Below are 17,593 nucleotides of genomic sequence, written 5' to 3'. Positions count from 1 at the left end.
CTCGGAGGGATACCACATGTCCCACGCTGCCAGACGTAGGCCGTCTGTGTACTTTATTTCCTTGTCCGCTAACTATAACTATGCAAATTGAACCTAATTTTCGTAACTGTAACCTAAATTTCGTATAGTTGATAGTCTGTAAACCTGATAAACAAACCTGATAAACAATGAGATAAGTTTTTTTTATCAGTGTGTTTACGTTGAGAGTATTTTGTGATAGTTATTTTAGGAATAAAAATATTCTTGATCAGTGGTGAACAAGTTGCATGTTGTTTCCATAACCTTGGTGTAGCCGACAGGCTTCAAACCCTCATTAACCACCCACCCACAGGTTATATACACCGAGAGATTTATTCCCGTTTTGGAGAATAAAGTACATATTCTTGTCTGGTGGTGAAAATGTTAAGTACTGCCTTAATGACCCTCATGTAATTGATAGGTTTTAAATCCCATTGACCAACTAACCTTGTGGTCAGTTTGAGTGTCATAATATGTTGCAATATTGAACCCTGGAGATAAACCTTAGTGGCGAGTGTCAGTACGTGTTGAGCCGCGCTGGGGAGAGTGTGCTAGTACCAGCCAGTGTTGAAATTTATACCTCGAGTCCCCTGAACACTTTTAAGATTTCAAAATTGTTTGTAAAACCTTTGGTGAAGCAACTGCAGACGTTGGATCAGTTAGCCCGTGAGAGAGGTAGGTTTATCCTCTGGTGCTACACGTTCTCATGCCTGACACTGACTTTTTTTGGTTATCCTAGGTTCTCTACACATGCTGCTATGTATGGTAATCTATGTAATTATTTGTTTTTACCTGAATAAACTTAATTACCCAATATTAACATTTGCATCAGCAATCATGTCATGACTGTAGTACTAGTGGTCAAATTTCAGTTTGTTACACTAATAGTAGTAACAAAGTTGGTTCTTTATCTTGGTACACAGGATATATATACATATATACACACAGTCGCAAAACAACCACGGGGAGAGTTGAATGATAGTTCTAAGCAATCAACACGAAAGGCCAAGAGCTATCATTCAACCTCTCCCTTGGTTTTTCATCCTGTATTGCTTGTTCTCGATTTTTGCATAAGAGATGTATTCCTCTCGGCGTATATACATTGAGCTTAATCCCTATTTTGGGGTTTAAAGTATTCTTGTCTTGGTGTAAATGTTATGTGTAGTCTTAATGACCTACGTATAGTCGATAGGCATGTTGAAAATAGTAGAAAATATCTATAAGTTGATGAGTAAGGGATGCAACAGTTAGGCATCTTAGTTGAAACTTTTTACCTACACGGTGGGCAAAAAAGCAGCAGAAGTGACAAGGTAAAGCAACAATTTTGCTTTCTTTTGCGTCAACTTGCGTCTTGATGTGCACGTTGTCCTGGGTCTGGTGGCTCGGCATGTTCATCCAGGCCCTTGGTAACACACGTCATCAGTAGGAAAGAAATCGCCTGGTCGATCATCTGATTAAGAAAGTAATTTCCGAGACCACCTGACTTCATGATTGTAATACATAATCGCCAGGAACGAACTCCTGACACTGGTTTTTGCCAGATGGTGATCCATCACCTGACTTATCGTCATGTTAGGGATTCAGGGAAACTGGTCAGCCGGACTCGAGTCCTGGAGGTGAAGAGTACAGTGCCTGCGCTCTGGAGAGGTGGAGATATGTAGAGGTTGTTGAACTGTAGGATCGCCAAGCCTCTGGCAAGAGTGATGAAGCGAGTGATAATAAGTGTTCTTTTTTTTCGGGTCATCTTTCCTCGGTGGGAAACGGTTGATGTGTTAAAAAATTTGTTAACTCAACGGATCTATAGGCTGTACTTGTATATATATTATATATATGTATATATATTATATATATGTATATATATTATATATATGTATATATATTATATATATGTATATATATGTATATATATGTATATATATTATATATATATGTATATATTATATATATATATATGTATATATATTATATATATGTATATATTATATATATATATGTATATATATTATATATATGTATATATATTATATATATGTATATATATTATATGTATGTGTATATATATGTATGTGTATATATTATATGTATGTGTATATATTATATGTATGTATATATATTATATGTATGTATGTATATTATATGTATGTATGATATATATATATATATATATATATATATATATATATATATATATATATATATATATATATATATATATATATATATATATATATATATATATATAAAACCCATTATAGCATACACCACAGCTTTTAAACTCTCAAATTTATAACCCGCTTATGTTTATCCTGAAAAAAAAAATCAAAGATCCAGCAAATTTTAAATAGAGAACACTCCAGTAATTGGTTCAGTTTTGATCATTGCTTATTTTCCTGGTAACGTTGTAATTTCCTGGTTGAGAAAACAAACACGTTTTGTACCTTCTAAAACTTCATACTAGAAGCGAAGTTATGACCAAACTTCCCCCCCCCATGTACTGGTCTAACCCATTTGGGGTAACTTTTTAAAAATAGGTTAGACAAGTACATGAACGGGTGTACCTTGACTACAAGAACAGGCCTACTGGCCTAATATGAGCTAGTAGGCCTGCTGCAGTGTTCCTCCGTTCCTGGTGGGCATCTTGCATGTTTGTAAAATGGTAATAGCAATCACTGACTCTTGTGTCGGGGGAACGCTGGGAATCGCTAAAATAAGGGGAATATTAAAGTTTAAAAAAAAAAAATACAGGTAAGAAAAATTTGACGACTCTCCTAAAAACTACTTTCGACAGTGAAGTGTGTTAGTACACACCTTCAGATACATTAATATCTTTATTTCTACAAGTATATGTACAAGGTATACAGTCCTAGCTGACATCAATAACATACTACTATATAGAAAGCCGCTTGTTATGAAGAGTATTTCGGGCAAATTAGGTCGCTTTTGTCCCAGGATGCAACCCACACCAGTCGACTAACACCCAGGTACCCATTTTACTGATGGGGAACACAGACAACCGGTGTAAGGAAACACTCAATGTTGCCATCCTCCCCGGAAATCGAACCCGGACCCCTCGCCGTGTGACGAGAGCTTTAGCCACCACGGGGCGTGGTGGCATCTCTAGTGTAGGAGACTAGTTGATTGAAGGTGTCAAGCTGCGTCATTGACGTATACTTCAAGCAGCATTACGAGTGTGATGAGTGAATGGGTTTAGAGTGGTAGCGATGAGTGAGTGGGTTTAGAGTGGTAGAGATGAGTGAGTGGGTTTAGTGGTAGCGATGAGTGAGTGGGTTTAGAGTGGTAGCGATGAGTGAGTGGGTTTAGTGGTAGCGATGAGTGAGTGGGTTTAGAGTGGTAGCGATGAGTGAGTGGGTTTAGAGTGGTAGCGATGAGTGAGTGGGTTTAGAGTGGTAGCGATGAGTGAGTGGGTTTAGTGGTAGCGATGAGTGAGTGGGTTTAGAGTGGTAGCAATGAGTGAGTGGGTTTAGAGTGGTAGCGATGAGTGAGTGGGTTTAGAGTGGTAGCGATGAGTGAGTGGGTTTAGAGTGGTAGCGATGAGTGAGTGGGTTTATGTTATTACTGTTCTTGCTGCTGAACAGCGGTTTAGTGCCGATGGGGGTAGCGTAGGTAGCAATGATACGGCCATGGACTAGTTGGGCTTTAATTGGATAGGAGTGAGTACACAACGGGCAGTGTGAGGGAGTGACCGCAAGCCAATCCGTGGAGGGGGAGCACTTGTGTCTATCAAGTCGGTCGGCCTAGGAGTGAGAGCGAATGGGCTCAGCCTCCCACTGACCTGGGTGAGCCTACAGAGGGCAGCACCTAAATGCCGTGAAATATAAACTAGTCAGAACAGACAGCTAGGCTGTTTGTTCTGACAGTACAGGCTGTCTACATTTGCTCGGCCACGCACTTCGCGTCATACGGTGGGCCCGTAGGTATAAAGGAATTACTTACACTAGCTACCCCAGAGAGGGACTGGCTTTCACTCACTTGTAAATCAGAATTGGACATAAAAATGTAACAGGCAAAAAAAAACTCCCATCCAGGGGAAGAGAAAACTGGTTTGCCCACGCTGTTTCATTGAGGAGAGAGTCCGGAGACGTCAGCACTGGAACTAAAATCTTCTATATACAGGTTGTCCGCAGGGCTGAACGTCAGTTGACCACTCGTCTACGAACGTTGTTGCACCCTCACATCTGCAAACAATGACTGACAGTAGCATTTCCTAAGGTGTGACATGTGACTCAGAGGGCAGCACTGCCCTGACCGTAATACAGGCTTTTTTTTTTATATAAAAATACTGGGTGCACATACCTACAATAATACTATATCCATGGAATTCATTATACTCTGGGTACCCTTCTAAAAGTATTTACATAATTACATGATGTTGTCCACCCTGACTCCATTATCAACTAGCTATACAATGTGTGCACATTTATACCCATTTCTGCAAGCAAACAATTAGCATAACTAGCGTAGGAGTCAGACAAGTCAGTAGGTACGTCAATGTCACAGAAATGTACTGTTGTCCTGGGTCGCAGGCCATAAGTATGGAGCCTTACTGGGCCGTCTTCAGTAACAGTAGTAGTGGGAGAAGGGGTAGACGGGTTGTCCCTAGCATTGGTCTGATTGTGGCGTTGCAACGCACATGACTCCAGCTCTGCTTCGGCCTGCACATGGTCCACATACTTCATGTGATCAAGGTGGGCTTCCTTGATAGTTCCAGTAGCAATCTCCCTCACCTCGAAGTTATTGCCACGGAGCTGTCGGAGGACACGGTAAGGACCCACGAATTTCGGGACAAGTTTGTGCATACCTGGGGTCTGCGCTGGGTTGAGCAACATAACTTTGCAACCTGGTTCCACTTTGCTTTCCTTGGCAAGGGCATTGCGCACAGACGTGAACCTATCAGTAGCTTTCATAAGGTTCTCTCGTACCCGCTGGAAGACAAGCTGCGTTGTCTGCATCTTTACTACACTGGGGTTATCAGTATCATAAGTAGGTCGAGGTGGAGCAAACAGAATTTCGTATGGTAAGAGCTTGTCATAGCCATACAAAGCAAAATGAGGTGTCTCACCGATCGAGCTGTTGAGGGAGGAATTTAATGTACACTGAACATCTGGGATAGCCTCATCCCATGTAGTACAACTTGGGTTAACGTTTACCCTAAGCACCTCCAGGACTTTGCGATTTGTATGTTCAGCAAGACCATTACTCGCAGGGTGGCGTGGAGCTACTGGCGCTTGGTGAATGTTAAATCTGGAGCAAAGATCCTGCATTATGGCATTTATGAACTCAGACCCATTTTCTGACAGGACACTTGGGCAGGTATGACGGAGGACAACATGCTCACGGAAAGCACTAGCGACCGTTTCGGCGGTTTTATCAGGAATGGGTACTAACTCACTGTACCGCGTCAAGTTATCTACCATTACAAGCAGGTGCTTATTTCCCTTCTCCGAGGTCGAGAAGTTCGTCAACAGGTCGACAGAAGTTCTCTCCCAGGGCTCCTTTGTAATGGGATACTTTAGAATGGGGTTAGGACCTGTAATGGTACCCTTGTGCTGTAGGCAAACAACACACTGGTGTACATGCTTGACAATGTCCGCTGCCATCCTAGGCCAGAAATATTTCATTCGTGCCTGTTTGATACTGTGGTCCTTCCCGGGGTGCGCTACACCTGGGACATCGTGGATCAACCTAAGAGTAGCTGGTATCATGGACTCCTGTATCACCAGTTGGTATATGGTCCTGCCGGGGTCCACCAGCTGTGCAACACGGCACAGTACTCCTTGGTTGACCACCAAATCCTTCAGTGGAACGGGAGACTTGACCTGTAAGTCAACGTCCTCCTTGGTCAGGAAACGAAGGACTGGAGACCACACAGGGTCCTGTCGTTGGGCTCTCTCAAGATCCTTAACAGAGAATGAGTTGCCGACACTCACGAATGCTATATGCCTCGACAGGGCATCAGCTACAACATTTTGCTTACCTGGGACATAGCAAATTTCAGGGTTGTAGTCATTGAACGTGAGCGACCACCGAGCATGCTTTCCCGAAAGGTTCTTATTAGCAAAAAGGGCCAATAAAGGTAGATGATCTGTGTAAATCTTGATAGGATGATAGATGATATCCCAAAAATGACTCAAGGCCCATACAGTGGCTAAAGCTTCTAGCTCTGTCACTGAATAATTGACTTCCGCTTTAGTAACGACACGGCTAGCATAGGCAATAGGCTGTTGCTTACCATTAGATTCCTGTGACAAGATCCCACCGCTGCCACCACTGTTATTACTGTTCTTGCTGCTGAACAGCGGTTTAGTGCCGATGGAGGTAGCGTAGGTAGCAATGATACGGCCGTGGACTAGTTGGGCTTTAATTGGATAGGAGTGAGTACACAACGGGCAGTGTAAGGGAGTGACCGCAAGCCAGTCCGTGGAGGGGGAGCACTTGTGCTTATCAAGTCGGTCGGCCTAGGAGTGAGAGCGAATGGGCTCAGCCTCCCACTGACCTGAGTGAGCCTACAGAGGGCAGCACCTAAATGCCGCGAAATATGAACTAGTCAGAACAGATGGCTAGGCTGTGTGTTCTGACAGTACAGGCTGTCTACATTTAGAGTGGTAGCGGAGGGGGTGAAGGGCGAGTGAAACCAAAGTGATCCTAGCAACCCAGGTGTTACTCAGTACAAGTGTAAATTCTCCCTGGTATCAGGACTCGCGAAATCGTCGAAACACGATTGCAAACAAATTAGAGACCTTCAGCTGACTTAGGTTGGGCCTAACGCAGGCTTACCGGTCGACCCTTTAACAAAAAGGTATTATGTATGATTATATGATTATAACCATTATGGTTGTAAAGCATTTTTTTTACGGGTGGGAGCCTGAGATTTAGGACTCGCTTGCCATGGGTTCAAATTCCCACCCCTTTCCCCCGTTCCGTGATTTCTCTCGTAGGCAGAGTACCATCTTGCCACAAGTGTGGCTGTATTTTCCCCGTGATAATTGTGTAATATAAGCGCAAGTTTTATAGTCTGTCACCCAGCCTTACCTGACCTAGCTTGTAATAAAACATTTCTGGATGTAGGAAATGTTGACGCTCTGAACTCCTTAGAAAATTACCGCAGTAAAATCTGGTCATAAACAGTACTACAGGAACTTGGCTAGAGCCTCTTAGAGTTGGCCGTCACCTGATATCCACCACTGCTAGTGTCTACTGCCTGCTGCATCCTCTAGCCTCATGTCTGCCTTCCACCACTGTATTTTTTTTTTCTCTTTTTAGCGCTTTGTGACCCATGTGTGTTGAGCGCGCTGTGAATATTATATAGATGTCTGTAACAGCAACCAAAAATCCACTAGTGGGGAAACTTATTTAATACCCTAACCTATAGATAGTGAAATATGTTAAGGTTGCAGAAAGATTAATGTGGTACGCCTCTGTTCTTACCAGAGTATAAACAACTCAAGTTATAGCAGTAACCTTCGCTAGGAATAAAGCTAGCATACTCACGAAACGTGAACGAAAAATGATAAACGCTTCGTGTTCACATAATTGGAGTGATGGCCTGAGAAGTACTTGTGGTATGTAAGAGGTTTGGTCACTGGCGTCACAGATCATGACCTTGTTGGACATAATATCTAAGAGCAGTTTTGTTTTTCTACCTCTTTAATATTGAGGGTTGCATCCCTGGAAATAGACAACGGATATGCCAGAGTTTGTAAATAACATATCCTGGTGTTTCTTCGGTTATATAAATCAATCATTCACAGTAAACAGCTGTAGCGACTAATAATCATAATTACTTTTTATCAATATATATTTGCGATAACACAAATTCTGTGTTTAGTGAACCCCTGAAGTTTTTTTGTATTAGTGTTGAAACTGTCTTGATGGGAGGATAGACAAATAATCTCCATTGTTTTATTCAAAAATTTTGACACACACAGGCTGTAACAGTAACTAGGCTGCTGTCAACACTTTCACCAGCCACATGCTTCTTCAGAATTATACTGACTACAACTTGCATTTAACTCGGAATGTGACGGACACACTAGACGACGCTGCCCTCGGTCCTGTATCATTATCAAGCCAAGGCCAGTGTCTGCGTCAAGGCCACACTCTGGTATTTAGGTTCTGGGTGACTCGTAAGTGTTTTGGGCTTCATAAAAAAAAAGAATTCTCCCCCCCCCCCAAAAAAAAAATGTCAGGACAACCTGACCTCTCTGTGCATCATTGATGGGACCTCCGGAAGCCTCGTTGTTAGATATAAAACAGTATGTTAGTGATTTAGACCAACGATGGTGGCAGAAAGTGATGCTAGCACTCGTCAAACTGCAGCAGTCTACAGCCTCGCCGTCCCGAGCTTCCAGCTGTGACTGGGAAGGGCGAGGCCATGTGAACAGTCCCACCTGCATCGCTTACACAGTCATTTGACTTCCTGAAACCTTTTTATATTGGCAGTTTATTTCTTTAAGCAATATGGGTTGCTTGAACTTAGTGTAAATGTTTGTTGTGTGTTTCTTCGTGGTTTATTTCTGCTAATTTTATGGTTTGTATTTATGGTCAAGAGCACAAATTTATCCAAAGTTGGAATGCTCTAGATCTTTCATCTTCATTTCTAAGCTCTTTGAGAGTCTTGATACTACGACAGAAGAGCTGGATGATATTGCAGTACGGATGAATTCTAAAGAAAAAAAAACACTCATAATTCCGCGATGAAAATTACTGGCCCTCTGTTGCAGTCGTCCTTGGTTCATATTTGTTAAAATGGCTTATGACATTGTTGGAGGATTTTGTGTCGTCGGTGTACCCAGCAGTAGCATCGCTATTCACCAGCACAATGAACACTGTCTACAGCATTGAAATTTAGAGAATGGAAAGATGGAAGGGCAGATAATAACTTTTATGACTTCGCAAGATGGTAGGGAGAAATGGACATAAAAAAGATGGGGTAGAAGTCTACGAGGCTTTGTAGGCAAAGATGAGAGATAATACAGGCGACTGACACTACTGACTCTTCAAGAGCTTCGTGATAGTTTCAAGGAGGATGGGGGAGGGGGGATTGCCTTGATGCTAGTGAGGTCTTTTATAAATATACACTGAGTTTGTTGCAATAAATTCATAGTAAACGGGTGATATCACAATACGCATAACAACCACTAGAAAAAAAAATGGTTAAATTCGAAGTTAAATGAAAGCTCTTTCGTGTGAAATCACGAAATTGCTGGGAATTTCACGTTTTTTTTTCTACAGTGATTCTGCACACAATTTGTGTAGATTAGCTATGTGAAGAAATTTTAATGTTAATCACAGAACGGGTAGGGATGGAACACACGGCAGCAGTGTACCTTGTTTACAATTGTTATTGCGATTTCGTGAGTCACTGTAATACCTGGAGTTTACCTGGAGAGAGTTCCGGGGGTCAACGCCCCCGCGGCCCGGTCTGTGACCAGGCCTCCTGGTGGATCAGAGCCTGATCAACCAGGCTGTTGCTGCTGGCTGCACGCAAACCAACGTACGAGCCACAGCCCGGCCGGTCAGGAACCGACTTTAGGTGCTTGTCCAGTGCCAGCTTGAAGACTGCCAGGGGTCTGTTGGTAATCCCCCTTATGTATGCTGGGAGGCAGTTGAACAGTCTCGGGCCCCTGACACTTATTGTATGGTCTCTTAACGTGCTAGTGACACCCCTGCTTTTCGTTGGGGGGATGTTGCATCGTCTGCCAAATCTTTTGCTTTCGTAGTGAGTGATTTTCGTGTGCAAGTTCGGTACTAGTCCCTCTAGGATTTTCCAGGTGTATATAATCATGTATCTCTCCCGCCTGCGTTCCAGGGAATACAGGTTCAGGAACCTCAAGCGCTCCCAGTAATTGAGGTGTTTTATCTCCGTTATGCGCGCCGTGAAGGTTCTCTGTACATTTTCTAGGTCAGCAATTTCACCTGCCTTGAAAGGTGCTGTTAGTGTGCAGCAATATTCCAGCCTAGATAGAACAAGTGACCTGAAGAGTGTCATCATGGGCTTGGCCTCCCTAGTTTTGAAGGTTCTCATTATACATCCTGTCATTTTTCTAGCAGATGCGAATGATACAATGTTATGGTCCTTGAAGGTGAGATCCTCCGACATGATCACTCCCAGGTCTTTGACGTTGGTGTTTCGCTCTATTTTGTGGCCAGAATTTGTTTTGTACTCTGATGAAGATTTAATTTCCTCGTGTTTACCATATCTGAGTAATTGAAATTTCTCATCGTTGAACTTCATATTGTTTTCTGCAGCGCAGCCCACTGAAAGATTCGGTTGATGTCCGCCTGGAGCCTTTCAGTGTCTGCAGTGGAAGACACTCATGCAGATTCGGGTGTCATCTGCAAAGGAAGACACGGTGCTGTGGCTGACATCCTTGTCTATTTCGGATATGAGGATGAGGAACAAGATGGGAGCGAGTACTGTGCCTTGTGGAACAGCTTTTCACCGTAGCTGCCTCGGACTTTACTCTGTTGACGACTACTCTCTGTGTTCTGTTAGTGAGGAAATTATAGATCCATCGACCGACTTTTCCTGTTATCCCTTTAGCACGCATTTTGTGCGCTATTACGCCATGGTCACACTTGTCGAAGGCTTTTGCAAAGTCTGTATATATTACATCTGCATTCTTTTTATCTTCTAGTGCATTTAGGACCTTGTCGTAGTGATATACAATGACTGTAATATATATATATATATATATATATATATATATATATATATATATATATATATATATATATATATATATATATATATATATATATATATATATATATATATATATATATATATATATATATATAGAGAGAGAGAGAGAGAGAGAGAGAGAGAGATGTACCTACGCCGAGTGAGAAGTGGCAGACTCATTGTTACTTAACGTTATCCTGTTGTCTTGCGCTATCGTTCAGTGCATGAGCATGATTAAGACCCGATTCAGGAAACACTTTTCCTGCTTCCTGACGAACCTTGCCTATCTATGAGCATGTGGGTGCACAATAAACCCGCTGGTTAAGCGGCATAAAGTTGATACTCAGATTAAATCTGATTACCTCTTATTTCTGAGGCGTTGTATGACCCCGACGGGGTATTTTGTGGATACTATAAAGGGATCTCAGTGCAGTGTAAAGAATAAGAAGACGCAGGGCCTTGACTGGAACAGTACACAAATTACCCGCACATAGGACACCGAAACTTCTGACGACGTTTCGGTCCCGACTTGGCCCATTAACTAGTCACACAAATGGCAAATGGATAAGACTAAGACTGAATGAAATAAGTCTCTGACCCACCAGGAGAAATGGAAGTAGCAAGTGTACCAAGACGCGCGGTTTTTAATGATTGTGTGGAACTCGGATGACATTCGGTAGTGCAGGAGGAAGCTAGGGAATTAACGCTTGGCAAGTCATGATACAACTATTGTGATAACGCTCGGATTTGAATTTATAGTGCTCGTGAATTTGTTTAGTCTGTTGTGTGGTTAATGTGTTGTAGCCAGGCTACCACAACCTGAATGTCTGCCACCAGTGTTGTAGCCAGGCTACCACAATCTGAATGTCTGCCACCAGTGTTGTAGCCAGGCTACCACAACCTGAATGTCTGCCACCAGTGTTGTAGCCAGGCTACCACAACCTGAATGTCTGCCACCAGTGTTGTAGCCAGGCTACCACAACCTGAATGTCTGCCACCAGTGTTGTAGCCAGGCTACCACAACCTGAATGTCTGCAACCATTGTTGTAGCCAGGCTACCACAACCTGAATGTCTGCCACCAGTGTTGTAGACAGGCTGCTACCACTTTCATGTCTGCCACCATGAGCAGTAGAGAAATCTTTCATATATAGTTCCATTAATACAACGTGACCGTCTACAGCGATCAGAAACAAGTTGCTATTAACTACATTAATCTTGAAGCAGCAGGAAATATTCTCATAATTCAGGAAAGTCGCAGAGATCTAGGAAAAGGTCTCATAGACGACAATAACAGGCTTCAGATAAGCTATCACATCGTCAGATGGTGTTTTAACCTTAAAACGTTCGTAAAGATATTTTAGATAAATGGTTCAGAAAACAAAGTTAAGACACTTGTGCAGCACTTAGGTATCTTTATTCCACAATAAAAGTGCAGCACTTAGGTATCTTTATTCCACAATAAAAGTGCAGCACTTAGGTATCTTTATTCCACAATAAAAGTGCAGCACTTGAGTATCTTTATTCCACAATAAAGATACCTAAGTGTTGCACAAGTCTCGTACATCAGTAAAGATGTATTAACAATGTAACCGCTGTAATCTCTGGCAGGTAGAGGCATTCTAGGGAGATTCTGGTCAGATAACGTCCGAGCATTACACTGGCCATATCCGCTACACTGCCAATTGTGGTCATTGCCGTAGTTACAATAGTGATTTGTTTTTAATAATATAAGCTAGATGCTCAGCTAAGAGTCAGTTGGATCAGACATAATTAAAAAAGGAGAATCTCCCATTTTAATCCGATTATTAATCATGAGATGTGCTTAGTTTATACAAGCCACCCTTCTCGGGTGTGTGAGAATTGCTCTTGATCCAAGGGACTGGAGAATCCCTTTCATGACCCAGGTCCTGTATGATCCTTGCAGGTTTAGCGCTTCCCAGTGGAAATAATGCTGTATAGTAGCACTTTTCCCTAGCATGAAAGTTGACAGCCGCAGGTAGGAGTGTCTCACTGGATAACAGTTGAAAACAACAGGCGTGTCTGTTATCATTGACTCGCATGAAATTCCTTTTATCTTAACACTGTGAACTATAACTCAGCGGCAGGACGTGGAGAGGGAGATGATAGTGTATAGTTAACTATTTTGTCATATTTCTGGTGAATGCTTTCATCTTTTTATTTATACAATTGATCCGGATTATTTTCTTAATCTTTGCTGTACTCGTTGCACTCTGGCAGGGTCACTTGTTGCACTCTGGCAGGGTCACTTGTTGCACTCTGGCAGGGTTACTTGTTGCACTCGGGCAGGTCACGTCAATCTACTCATCATCTACTCTGTAAAGAAATACTTCCTACCGTTATTTTCACACTTGCCTAAGGTGTCCCTTCCTGATGCTAGCCCCAACCGGTTGAGTGTTTACTCAGAATTGGGAGATAGAGACCAGGGGGATATAGAGAGGACGGGGAAAATGAGCTGTGGGGAGGAACTGGGAGTACTCAGGTGACTAAGTGCTGTAGCAGTCGCTGACTGTTTGTAATTTCACTCGTTCTCCTTTTATATTCGCCCTGAAACCACACTATGGCGAGTATCATTCATGTTGGGGGAGGGAGGGTAACTTGGCAACTCAGAGCAGCCAAGGGAGTGGAAAGGGGGCTAAATCTCACCAGATGAAAATACTTTTCTTTATTTTTTTTTCAATTATTGCCCAATTGTCCCTTCATTATCACGACCAGTAAGCCAGCGAAAAGCCGGTCTAACCAAAACCTCCTCTGGCTTAACTCCTAAGTGAGGAACGCCCACCTCGGAAGGCATTTTTATATTTCTCCTGACAAATAAGACATTCCTACCTACGCTTGCACCGTTCGTTTTCTTATCCGATTTCCAGCATCAATTTCTGAGCGTTCCCTGGGTATTTTTTTTTAAGGTAGTCACTTGTATAAACGTGTACTTGTTAACAATTAACTGGCGGAATATCTGGGAACACAGAACACAGCAACGTTAACTCGTGCCCACGAGTTAACGTCGAGCTGTGTACTGGATAGTCATGCCCATGAGTAGTGTGACGTCTAGTTGTATATTGGATAATTATTTGTGACGTTTAGGGATTACGACAGTAGGAATATATTGAGCGAAGTAGGAAAAAAAAGGTAAACAAAAGTGGTACGAGTATAGAAGTGTTGTGGGAAGTGAGTGTAGCAGACGATAGTCAACATTATGCTGCATTTAAGAGTAAAAAAAAAAATGGACAGCACAATTAATTCATTTGTACACCTTATCTGGTAGTATTGTTATGAACGACTGTCTGGCAGCTTATCAGCACAAAATACTATATACCTGGAGTATGCCTTAATAGGGTTTCGGGGGTCAGCGTCCCCGCGGCCCGGTCTGTGACCAGGCCTCATGGTGCATCAGGGCCTGATCAACCAGGCTGTTACTGCTGGCCCCACGCAACCCGACGTACGAACCACAGCCCGGCTGGTCAGGTACTGACTTTAGGTGCCAGTTTCCCTGCGCTGTTTCAGTCCTACGGGTTGATCACTTTACTGTGATCATAACCCCGTGGTGGTACAAGTATAGAAATACCTAGTTGGATGAATCTTGGTAGAGCCAGTTAGCCACGTGGTTAACGCACTGGCCTTTGAGTTTTAGGAGTCACTTACCATGGGTTCAAACCTCAGCCGTTCCCTGTTAAGAATCCTAGGAGGCTGCATTCCAGGCGAGGATTGCTAGGCGTCAGCCCAGCTGCCACCTAGCTAGTATTGACTGCTGTAACCTTTCTGGAGACTGTCGCCATGGAGACCTGAATAACAGTAATACATCAGTAATGTATTACCTAAGGCGTTGTTGCAGTCTGACTCCCCCTCCCCCGTCCCCAGTCCCTATATGACCCTACGAGTGTAACGCTTCTCAGAATAGAATATAATCTCGTATGTCAGGGAGTAGTAGGTTGCAGCAGCGGTAGAGGCCATGTACCATCCACTTCCTCCAGTGTTGTACCATCCACTTCCTCCAGTGTTGTACCAACCACTCCATCCACTTTAATTACATTAACGGTAGACAACACAGGCAAGTTGATGAGCAAGACTCGTGTACAACACCCGGGTGTTCTGGCGAGAAGTCCCCTCAGGGAAGGTTCCTTGATGTTGGTGAGGGGCTCTTGATTTAGGGAATTGGATCTGTGCTCCAGTTCCCCGAATTAAGCCTGAATACCTTCCACATACCCCCCAGGCGCTGTATAATCCTACGGGTTTAGCGCTTCCCCCTTGATTATTATTATATCAGACTGTAACGCACAAGCCTGAGCATGGAGACTTGTATAGTGGAGCAGGAGGAGAGTGTAACACAGAAGCCTGAGCATGGAGACTTGTATACTGGAGCAGGAGGAGAGTGTAGCACAGAAGCCTGAGCATGGAGACTTGTGTACTGGAGCAGGAGGAGAGATGAAGCAGTTGAAGACGTCGTAACAAGCGGTCTGGGGCCTCCTGGTGGCAGTGGTGGTGGTGCTCACAATGGCACTAGTAAACATGTCATTATAACGTCACGGGGCTGCATACTGACCCGCCAATTAACTTAAAAAAAAAAAAAACTTACAAGACAATTGTTCCAAACTTCATGGAATGTTCTTAATACTACGCTTCATTAAGAGGGGCGCCTAGATGCCATAGAGGGCTCAAGGTCCAAGGTAATGGAGCTGTACATCTCTGTACAAACACTATCATGCTGAAATAAAAAAAAATAAGCAATCTCGTTTTTTTTTTTTAAATTCGGTGCCCCGCATGAACCATACGGGTTTAGTGATTTGGTTTTAACGATGTGAAATGTAGTTTAAGTTTTATTTTCGGTCGTGTGCGTAAGTATATACTGTAGTTTACACAGGAAAAATTACTGAGGGTAATGAACATGTGAAAATTATGTTGCATGCGTGTTGAATATGTGGTTAACATGGAGGAGTCATGTTGCATGACTGTTGTCACCTTCAACATGGTTTAATCACAATTATTCACTCTTGTTGCACTGTCACGGCATATGGTACTTGAAACACACACACACACACACACACACACACACACACACACACACACACACACACACACACACACACACACACACACACACACACACACACACACACACAAATCTCACTCAAGGAAAAAGATCTGGGGGTGAGTATAACACCGAGCATATTTCCTGAGGCGCACATCAATCAGATAACTGCTGCAGCATATGGGCGCCTGGCAAACCTACGGATAGCGTTCCGATACCTCAGTAAGGAGTCGTTCAAGACTCTGTATACCATTTACGTCAGGCCCATACTGGAGTATGCAGCACCAGTTTGGAATCCACATCTAGTCAAGCACGTCAAGAAATTAGAGAAAGTGCAAAGGTTTGCAACAAGACTAGTCCCAGAGCTACGGGGATTGTCCTACGAAGAAAGGTTGAGGGAAATCGGCCTGACGACACTGGAGGCCAGGAGGGTCAGGGGAGACATGATAACGACATATAAAATACTGCGCGGAATAGACGAGGTGGACAAAGACGGGATGTTCCAGAGATGGGACACAGACACAAGAGGTCACAATTGGAAGTTGAAGACTCAGATGAATCAAAGGGATGTTAGGAAGTATTTCTTCAGTCATAGAGTAGTCAAGCCGTGGAATAGCCTAGAAAGTGAAGTAGTGGAGGCGGGAACCATACATAGTTTTAAGGCGAGGTATGATAAAGCTCATGGAGCAGGGAGAGAGAGGACCTAGTAGCAATCAGTGAAGAGGCGGGGCCAGGAGCTATGACTCGACCCCTGCAACCACAAATAGGTGAGTACAAATAGGTGAGTACACAAAGTGAGAGTAGTCAGGAAGTGGAAAAGCCTAGCAAGTGAGGTAGTGGAGGCAGAAACCATACATAGCTTGAAGATGAGGTATGATAAAGCTCATGGAACAGGGAGAGAGAGGACCTAGTAGCACTCGGTGAAGAGGCGGGGCCAGGAACTGAGTCTCGACTCCTGCAACCACAATTAGGTGAGTACACACTCATCCCTAACACCCTTCAGCGGGTTTACATTGAGGCCGGTGAAAGGCTCTTGATCCAAGGAATTGGAGTTGTCATTCTTGGGCCCAGCCTCGGTATGACCCCGACAGGTTTAGCGTTTCCACGTGCATGTTACTAAGGATTCACTCACCGTGTACACATATAGTGTGCATGTACAAGTGTGCGTGTGCACATGACATTGCATAACATGACGTGCCTGGCGCCGGAAATGTTAGTGATATGACCACTCGCACGTCAGTACATCCGTGGTTATCTGGTTCACTTCAAGGCTTCGGCTCTTGCAAGCCCCCGCCTCTTACATAAAAAAAAGTTAAGCTTGCAGGAATAGTAATGGTTCTTGTAGCCTTTTAGCTACAAGCGATCACTTTTAAGTATCTCTGGCCTCCAGTCCTCTACGGATCCCTGGCCTCCAGTCCTCTACGGATCCCTGGCCTCCAGTCCTCTACGGATCCCTGGCCTCCAGTCCTCTACGGATCCCTGGCCTCCAGTCCTCTACGGATCCCTGGCCTCCAGTCCTCTACGGATCCCTGTCCTCCAGTACTCTACGGATCCCTGGCCTCCAGTCCTCTACGGATCCCTGGCCTCCAGTCCTCTACGGATTCCTGGCCTCCAGTCCTCTACGGATCCCTGGCCTCCAGTCCTCTACGGATCCCTGGCCTCCAGTCCTCTACGGATCCCTGGCCTCCAGTCCTCTACGGATCCCTGGCCTCCAGTCCTCTACGGATCCCTGGCCTCCAGTCCTCTACGGATCCCTGGCCTCCAGTCCTCTACGGATCCCTGGCCTCCAGTCCTCTACGGATCCCTGGCCTCCAGTCCTCTACGG

At 43.8% G+C, this 17,593-nt stretch overlaps 1 protein-coding gene across 3 annotated transcripts in view; it reads left to right on the top strand.

Moving 5' to 3' along the window:
* Positions 1 to 532: 532 nt before the first annotated feature.
* The window catches only part of scramb1 (scramblase 1), an 85,570-nt gene continuing 68,509 nt past the window's right edge, over positions 533 to 17,593 (top strand). For 2 of the 3 annotated variants that reach the window (XM_070099081.1, XM_070099082.1), the window contains exon 1: positions 533 to 693. The gene's annotated coding sequence lies outside the window, so the exon portion shown is untranslated. The remainder of the gene's footprint in view (positions 694 to 17,593) is intronic. The other variant, XM_070099083.1, reaches the window with a different exon arrangement.

The sequence above is a fragment of the Cherax quadricarinatus genome, chromosome 66 (genome assembly GCF_038502225.1).
Source record: "Cherax quadricarinatus isolate ZL_2023a chromosome 66, ASM3850222v1, whole genome shotgun sequence".
NCBI lineage: Eukaryota > Metazoa > Arthropoda > Malacostraca > Decapoda > Parastacidae > Cherax > Cherax quadricarinatus.
This window is presented reverse-complemented; position numbering and strand designations above follow the sequence as displayed.